The 9,284-nt window shown below is 37.3% G+C and overlaps 1 non-coding gene across 1 annotated transcript; it reads left to right on the forward strand.

Annotated features, from left to right (window-relative positions):
* The first annotated feature begins 1,652 nt into the window (after nucleotides 1-1,652).
* Nucleotides 1,653-1,759, forward strand: LOC121208223 (small nucleolar RNA R71). Its single transcript, XR_005903181.1, has one exon. It is a non-coding gene; the product is annotated as a small nucleolar RNA R71 (small nucleolar RNA).
* The last annotated feature ends 7,525 nt before the right edge of the window (nucleotides 1,760-9,284 follow it).

Consider the following 9,284-nt stretch of genomic DNA (forward strand, 5'->3'; position numbering starts at 1 on the left):
GATTTGTAACTTTCGTTCTTCATGAATAGGTCCTCTACCATTGCTTGAAAATGGCTCATGTACTTCCTGCAAACTCATTTCCTGCAAAGTAGGTTGCACCATATTGTCAGTTTTAGTAGAATGGTTTAGACAATCACCTTTAATTTTTGATATGTTGCCAGAATTGCGAGCTTGAAGGGTGATTGTTTCGTCTCCCACACAAAGTGTGATCTCACCTTTGCCAACATCAATAATCGTTCTAACAGTTGCTAAAAAGGGCCTTCCTAAAGTCAAAGGAGTGTTGCTATCCTCCTCTATGTCTAGAACAACGAAGTCAACGGGAAATATAAATTTATCGATTTTAACTAGCACATCTTCAACAATACTCCTAAGAAATCTTATAGTTTTATCTGCTAATTGAATGCTCATCTTAGTCTGTTTGGGTTTCCCAAGACCTAGTTGTTTAAACATTTTGTAAGGCATGACGTTAATACTAGCCCCTAAATCAGCTAATGCATTATTAACATCTAAACTACCAATTAAGAAAGGAATCGTAAAACTCCCTGGATCTTTTAGTTTGTTGGGTAGTTTATTCTGTAAAATAGCTGAGCAAACTGCGTTTAGCTTCACATGTGAAGCCTCGTCCAACTTCCTGCTTATTTGCTAAAAGCTCTTTTAAAAATTTCATTGTGTTTGGCATCTGTGATAGAGCTTTAATAAACGGTAAGTTAATATGTAATTTTTTAAGAGTTTAAGGAATTTACCAAATTGTTCATTTGAGCAGTCTTTCCTTGTCGCATTAGGGTATGGCATACGAGGTTTGTATTCTGTACTTACCGATTTCTACTCATTGTGGTCTACCTCACCTTTACCTTTGCTTATCTTAGTTTCTTGCCTTGGTTCTGGTTCAGGTGTGACTAACCCTTCCTCATCTTGACTAGTAATCGCGTTGAGTTGCTCCATTGGGTTAGATTCTGTGTTGCTTGGCAAGCTACCTTGTGGTCGTTCAGAGATCAACTTGGCAAGCTATCCAATTTGAGTTTCGAGCCCTTGGATAGATGCTTGTTGATTCTTAAGTGCTGTCTCGGTCTTCTAAAAATGAGTTTCTGACACCAATATAAACTTTGAGAGCATCTCTCAAGGTTCAGCTTCTTTTCCTGTTGGTAGGGTGGTTGTTGGTAGCCTGGAGGTAGTCTTTAATTTCTTTGGCCTCCCCATGAAAAATTTGGTGGTTCCTCCAACCTGCATTGTAAGTATTACTATATGGGCTATTATGGGATCTAAAGTTATTGTTACCCATATATTGGACTTGTTCCTCTTCGATGCTAGGGTTGAAGGGTTGATATTTTGTGCATTCTCCTCCTCCATTCGAATCGTACCTCATCACTGGATGTACCTAAGTAGAACCACATAAATCATCAATCTTTTTATTTATGAGTTCTACTTGGCTAGATAGCATAGTAACCGCGTCGGGGTTGAAAACACCGGCTGCTTTCATCGGTTTTGTTCTCATAACTTGCCACTGATAGTTATTCAGTGATATCTTCTCTATAAATTCATAGGCATCTTCAGGTGTCTTATTATTGATGGTTCCTCCAGCGGCTGCATCAATTATCTATCGAGTCGAAGGATTCAGGCCATTATGGAACGTTTGAACCTGTAGCCAAAGCGGTAACCCATGGTGAGGGCACCTTCTTAAAAGGTCCTTGTATCTCTCCCATGCATCGTAGAGTATTTCTAAATCTATCTGCACAAAAGAAGAGATATCATTGCGTAATTTGGCTATTTTAGCCGGTGGAAAATATTTTAATAAAAATTTTTCCGTCATTTGTTCCCAAGTAGTGATTGACCCTCGTGGTAACGAGTTCAACCATTGTTTAGCCTTATTCCTTAACAAAAAGGGAAACAACCGAAGGCGAATGGCGTCATCAGAAACGCCATTAAGTTTGAAGGTATCACAAAATTCTAGGAAATTTGCCAAGTGAGCGTTGGGATCCTCGTCCTACAAACCATCAAACTGAACAAACTGTTGTATCATTTGAATTGTGTTAGGTTTCAGTAAAAAATTATTTGCAGCAATAGCAGGTCTAACTATACTTGACTCAGTTCCTATCAAATTAGGTTTAGCATAATCATACATAGTGCGCGGAGCAGGATTTTGATTAACAACAATTGCAGGGGGTAGCGGATTTTCTTGGTTTTCAGCCATCTCCTCGGTTGTGGTTTGAATATTGTCCTCTTGCTCGTTCTCTGTGTATCTTAAGCTTCGTCTTATTTCTCTTTGGTTTCTGCGAACTGTGAGATCGATCTCACTGTCAAAAAGTAATGGTCCTGACGGGTTTCTTCTAGTCTAAACTATAAGAACCTGTCAGAAAGAGGGAAAAAGAAGAATTAGTAATAAAAATTAGAATAAAATTTAAATTGAAGTAAAAGTAAATGGCTAAAGTAATAAAAATCGAGTGTTCCTAATATCTTAGTTCCCCGGCAACGGCACCAAAAACTTGATACGTGATATTCGTGACAGGTTTTAAATATTTATGATGAATCATTCTTGAAACTAACTATTATCACGATGAAGGCAAGTGTACCTATCGAACAGTAGTATAGCTTTAGCAAGACCGGATTATCGAACCCAAAGGAACTAAAAGTACTAGTATTAACTTTTTATTATTATCTAGCCTAAAAAATAAAAAGGTTTTGTTTATCTAACTAATTAACTAAACTAAGAATTCACAGAAAATAGAATTGGGAAATTACTTTTGGAAAAATGATTGAATTAAGACAATACCTAAGGAAAAATCCATCTAGACTTCACTTGTTATTTGACTCTGAATCGGACGATTTATTCATTTGACTTGATCCGTAAAAATCCGTAAGTTAATTATTATCTCTTTCGAGACTAACAACGTCTAACCCTAGGTTGAATAATTGAAATCTCTTCCTAATTAACTCCCTAGGGTTACATTAACTCGATCTATGGATCCCCTTATTAGGTTTCACCCTAATTCGGCAAAATCTTGTCACCCTATCTCTAGGTGCGCAACCAACTCCGCTTAATTATGAAAAATGTACTCTTAGATAAGGTCTATTCCTCCTCTGAATAAGAGCTTAACTTGAATCAATATCCTGGAATATCAAAACAAGAATTAAGAACACATAATTAAGAGCAAGTCAAATATTTATCATACAATTCAGATAATAATAACAAAATCTATCTTAGGTTTCATTCCTCTTAGGTATTTAGGGGTTTTAGTTCATAACTAAAAATGTAAACATCTCAGAAGAATAATGAATACAAAACATAAAGAAAAACCCAAAACTCCTTAAGGGAAATTGAGGGGAGATCTTCAGTCTTAATGATGAATCCGGTTTCTGAGATGGATCAATCGGCTTTCCTTGAGCAGTTCCCTGCTTCCTCCTCCGTGTGTGTCCTTTTCCTCCTCCTCTAGGGTGTATTTATAGGCTTTAGAATGCCTAAGAACCCTCAAAATTGGCCTTCTCCGAATTGGACTAAACTTGGGCTCGGTAGGAACATGCCCGTGTGCGATTGCTTAAGGCTATGGTCAAGCCTGTTAAATAGGCACGGGCGTGTGGTCCACCCGTGTGAGTTGTGCTTCGATTCTGCCAAATTGACACGGCCGTGTGGTCTGCCTGTGTGAGGAGGTCCAGGCCGTGTTGATTTCGTACGTTGGCCTATTTTCTCTGTTTTTGGCCTGTTTCTTGTTCTTTTCACTTTCCTATACTCACCTAAGTATAAAACATGAAATTAAGGCATTAGGAGCATCGAATTCACCAATTTTAAGAAAAAATCATCCATAAAATGTTCTAAGCATGGGATAAAAATATGTATGAATTACGATTTATCAATTTATATATATGTCAATTTTTTTGTGCTTTCTTGAAGGGTTGTAGCAGCTAATTGATAAGAAGAAAGGGAAAAAATTGTAGAAAAGGAGAAGATAAAGAAGAAAAGAAAGAAAGATTTGTAAGGTTAGTACAATAATTAATTTTCTTATATTATATTTCTTTTACAGTAGAATCTTTTTTTAAAATAACTATTGAGAAATTTAATTATTTTTACAAATTTACTATTGAAGATGGATAATCAATTCTTCATATATGTTTATTTCAATGGAGTAATTTTAAAAACAAAAATTGGTTGTATATTTGAATCTCACCAACAAATAGCAATGAGATTTAATAGAAATGTGTCTGTTGATGGTATGAAAGAAAGAATCAGTGCAAAAATTATTAGATGTTATGGAAGGAGGATGGTAAAACTATTGTACAAATTTCGAATTCGTCAAATCCTATCAAATTTACAAGATGAAAATTGTAGACGATGAAGATGTAGAGACAATGGTTGTACTTTATTGCCCGAATGGGAGTGTGAACACTAAATTGATTCAGTTGTTTGCTGAGTTAGCTAATATGGAGCCAGCTGAAGATTTCACTCCATTAAGTGAATAATATAGACTTCAAGATCTGTGTATGGAGGTTTCAAAAGTGTCTGTCGATAGGCGATTGTCTGTACGCAGGTTTGACATTGATCTTAATACTCTACCTGCGTCTGAAAACTTTAACCCGAGTCCCTGTTTACAAATGCATTCGATGTTGATTGAGATTGATACGAATGGTGAAAATGAATATGATAATAATGGTCGTTTTGATCATGAGGTTGAAGTATAGTGCTCTCGATCTAGATGAGGTCCCAAATGACATCGACGAAAAAGGTGCGAATGATGATGGAAATGTTTATGTTTCTTCAGTCGGGTACCCAAGTTTAGGAATTGTCATACACAATGATCTTAGAGCCCATATGTCGATTATATATCTCGATGCGACACATGCATCTGAGTTCCCTGAGTACCCTAATATACTACCTGCTCACCTATTGGCTGTAGATCCTGAACAAGAAGAGTTGTTCATGGGACAAAAATTCGTGAACAACGAAGACTATGTATTTGCCATTAAGCAGGATAGCATGAGTGTGTTAGTTAACAACAAAATCATTGTTTCTAAACCAATATTATATATCGGGGAGTTTGGAGGTTAGTAGAAGGGTGCAATTGGCGGGTATGAATTGCATTTATCCAGAGGTCACAAATGTGAGAGATCCAAAAATCTGTTAGGCCTTATACATGCACTTCTACATGTATAACGCAAGACCATCACAAACTTGATATGAAAACTATCTACAACTACATCATGCCAATAGTGAAGGACATGTTGACCATTCTTGTATCGATATTGATTGTGGAAATACAAGAACGATTTCGGTATCAAGTGTCATACCGAAAAGCATGGATAGCTAAAAACATGGACATAGAGTAATTGTACGGAGATTGGGATACGTCGTACAATGAACTTAAGGGGTGGATAGCCACTATGTAGGAGTACATGCCAGGGACTGTTGTTAAGTTGCAGACACAACTTTATTATGGCCTGGACAACCAAGTACAACTAGGAAAGAGAATTTTTCATTGAATGTTCTAGACAATCAATCCATGCATGCGAGTATTTCCCCATTGCAAGCCGCTTGTGCAGGTTGATGGCATTTGGTTATATGAAAAATATACATAGGTTGCAGTTGCACAAGTGAGAACCGGAACTTGCTACCTATAGCATTTTTTATTGTGGAGTTAGAGAACATGAAATCATAGGAATTCTTTCTGACGAACTTGCAAACATATCTTGTTAGAGAAGATAATATTTGCATCATATCCGATAGATTAAAGGGTCTAATTTCCTCAATTAGGTGTTCTAGTGTTTTGTGGAGATTCTTTTACTACATCCACCACATCGTCGCCAACTTCCACTGAGACTACAAGAATGCAGATTGGCACAAACAAGTGGTGAACATGGGTAAATTTTAATTTCAACATATTTTTAAATATTCTTAATATTTCCACAAATTAAACTAAAAAGATGACATGTCTTTTCTGAATACATACGCAGTGTATGAGCTTGAACAACACTGTTTCAAGCAAAGGCTAAACAAGCTTGAGGCTAATATGCATGTTAAAATGAATAGTCCTTTCTGGGAGTGGTTGGGTACCATGGAGCCTTGAAAATGGACTTAAAGTTTCAATGACAGATCTCAATATCGTCATATGACCACCAATTTGGCAGAAGTTGTTCACTCCGTCTTGAAATGAATACTACATCTTTCAATTTTATTTAATTTCTCAGCTACATTCTACAGGCTAACAACCTTGAAGCCAAGAATAAGGATAAAATAAGTAAACCAAATGGAGGTGGGACATGTTTTTGTCAAGGATGTCACATTCCAAAATTAGGGCTAGAAGAAATAGAGATAAAATATAGATTTTAAAGCATAATAAGAATAGGGTAAGTGAACCTAGAATGCTTTAAAAATTATTGTTGATAAGGAATTAACAAGAACAGACCATTAGGCTTAATGGTTAAGTGTTAGGCAAGATAAGGTCCTAGGTTTGAACTTTTTTGATTGCACCCTTTTGCTAATTTTTATTCCCAATTTCCCTTAATGCTTGGCTCAAACCTTTAAAAATAGTTTCCTAAAGCCTTATTATAAGAATGAGCCAGCTGGTTCATGGTTAAAGCTTAATATCCCTTTTGATCCCAAGTTCGAAACCCCTATAAAATATCTATAACGCCCCAAAATCCTTTATAATTATTTTCGTATGTTGTTGTTACAAATAATAGTCTACCTTAGTGGTTATGTGTTCTGGGTGTGTGTGTGAGGTCCTAAGTTCAAGCCTTAGCTTGGGCAAGATTTTGTTTTTAATTGAAGGAATCCCTATCTTTAATTAATAGGCTTATAAATCAATGTTAGTGAAATATGTCAGAATGGCCTGCTGGTCTAGGGGATGAGTGGCGTGTTATTGTTTCTTGAACTCTAAAGTTCGAATCCTTGCATGGGCGAAGGGATAAAATTTTTGCAGAGATGTACGGCTAGAGTTTGTGTTTCATTAAAAGTCTGAGTAGTGGGAAGGTTGGAGTGATTTTAGGAGGAAATTATGGGATGTGGGAAGTTATCCTGATTTGGGGAATGTTGAATTCGACTTTCTCTCTCTTTGTTTCAAAATGTCGGTGGCTGATAGAGTTTTTTTCTCTCTTATTTTTTCAATTTTGCTGCCGTTTGCTTCCTCTAAAACCTCCCTGTTGCTATCGAATTTCTTCCTTGGTTTTTCTTCTCTCATTTGTTTTTTTTGTCGACGATTCCAAGTTCTTTGGTGCCGTTTGTGTCATTCGATTTTTGCTGTGAATGCTTCCTCTCCATCTGTTCTGCTCCTTTTTGGTTTTGTTTTAATTGTTTTTCCCCTTACTTACTGCCGTTGTTTTCAAAAATTTGGTTCCCTCTTCTTGTTCTCAATTTTTGACGCTAGCTTCCCTTCCCCTTAAGCTGGTCGTGCGTAATTTTGGCTCTTCTCCTTGGCCAAATTTTGATAGGTGAGCTCTGCTTTACGCTTTGTCTATTTCGGTTTTGCACTTCCCTTTCCATTGATCTTTTTTTCCCTGTTTTTCCTCTTTTCAGTTTTCAGATCCCCTTTTTGATTTGGTCCTGCTTGCATTTCCAAATTGCACTCTACCCTGTTAACGATTTGGTAAGTGAGTAGGTGTCTTGTTGTTTCGTTCTATAAGATGCTGAATGAAAGGTTGTATGTATATTCTTGGGTTTAACTAAATTGTTAAGTGAAATGCGATTAAGGGTTGAAACAAAAGGTTTTTGTGGCTCTCGTGCTAGGTGGAGATCAAGGGTTGGTTGGTGCTTCATCAAGGAATTGAGGGCGCGGTTTTGGTTGATTTTGGGTAAGGGATTTCGGTTGTTGATCATTTCTTAACGTCATTTTGCTTTATTTGATTAACGAATTATGTAGTTGATTAAATGACGTTTTGGTTGAATTTAGGTTTTGGTGTACCAAGAGTGTGGGTTAACTTCTAATGAATTCAGGTGTGTAAACACAACCCCAAAAGTTGAATTCGACAAAAAGCTAAAATAGGTGATTATCGACGCCACACGGGCATGTGGCCGCCGTGTGGTAAGCCATGTGATCAAACATGGGGGTGTGATCGACGGGGGTGTGATTCACACGGCCATGGCCATTTTGGGCCGTGTGGGCCACACGGGCATGTGGGCCCACATGGGCATGCAACATGGGCCTGTGGGCCCATTTTCACTGTTTAACTGTTAAGGTTTCACGGGTCGCCCGAGTCGACTATGGACCTATTGTAGGGTCGGTAAGCTATACCTAGATCCCTAACTGGCTGTGTGACATTAGAATATGTGTGACTGTATACTGAGCATAATATTTATATTGTTCTGATTATATGCATGTTTCCATGAGATGGCATGTCATGATTGTATGATGCATTGCATGGGGTTGGAATAATATGATTGGAGGAAGTGTACTGTATTGGTAGCTCCTCTGCAAATCACTGATGGCTCTAAGCCTATTATACTAGCAGCTCTACTGCAAATACTATTTAGTGCCGCAACCTGTGCTAATTTGTAAGTGTAGGGATGGGTGGGCGATTTATTCCCCATAGGAGTGCAGGGTTGGATAGGAGATGGTGTATAGCGGTTGGTTGGGTAGGACTAGCATATTGTACATCGTATTACTGCTACTGTATACTGTTACTGTAGTGGGTTGAAGCCCTGCTAATTACTGAGATTGTGATGGGCTAAGGCCCAAACTGATACCGTTACTGTGAAGGGCTTAGGCCTAGTCTGTTACTGTTTGCATTTTGACTGTATAACTGCATGAGGATTACACACTGAGTTTTCGTTTGTGTTTTACTGTACAGGTAACTCTCAGTCATAAGCGGATCGGTGTAATGAGGGACTCAGAAGTGGCCATACGACCGCATATACGTTCGTACTTGATTATAATTTTAAGTATTATTATTTGGGGTATTTTTACTGTAATAAGGCCTTTATGGATTTTTACCTCAATTTGAGATTTGTTTATCGCTGCTTATGAATTATAATCACTAGTGGTAGGGAAACATGGGTTTTCAAAAGTTACAAATATTTTCTTTCAAAACACTCACCACTACGCAAACCGTTTTAAAAGCTTTCGCAAATTATAACGACTTGTAAATAAATGGATAATGATTTGGAAACAAATAACTTGATTTAGAGATAATATAAAATAATGAAAATTGTTTAAATGGGGAATGGTTTATCAACGACTTAGTTTTCGAAATTACTTTCATGTGACATCGCCAGATTTGGCCATAACGTCTAGGCCGGGTTTGAGGTGTTACAGTATCAAATTTTCAAACAAGCCCTGATTGAAAACCGTATTTTTTTTAAATTT

Source organism: Gossypium hirsutum, chromosome A01 (genome assembly GCF_007990345.1).
Source record: "Gossypium hirsutum isolate 1008001.06 chromosome A01, Gossypium_hirsutum_v2.1, whole genome shotgun sequence".
NCBI classification, from domain to species: Eukaryota; Viridiplantae; Streptophyta; class Magnoliopsida; order Malvales; family Malvaceae; genus Gossypium; species Gossypium hirsutum.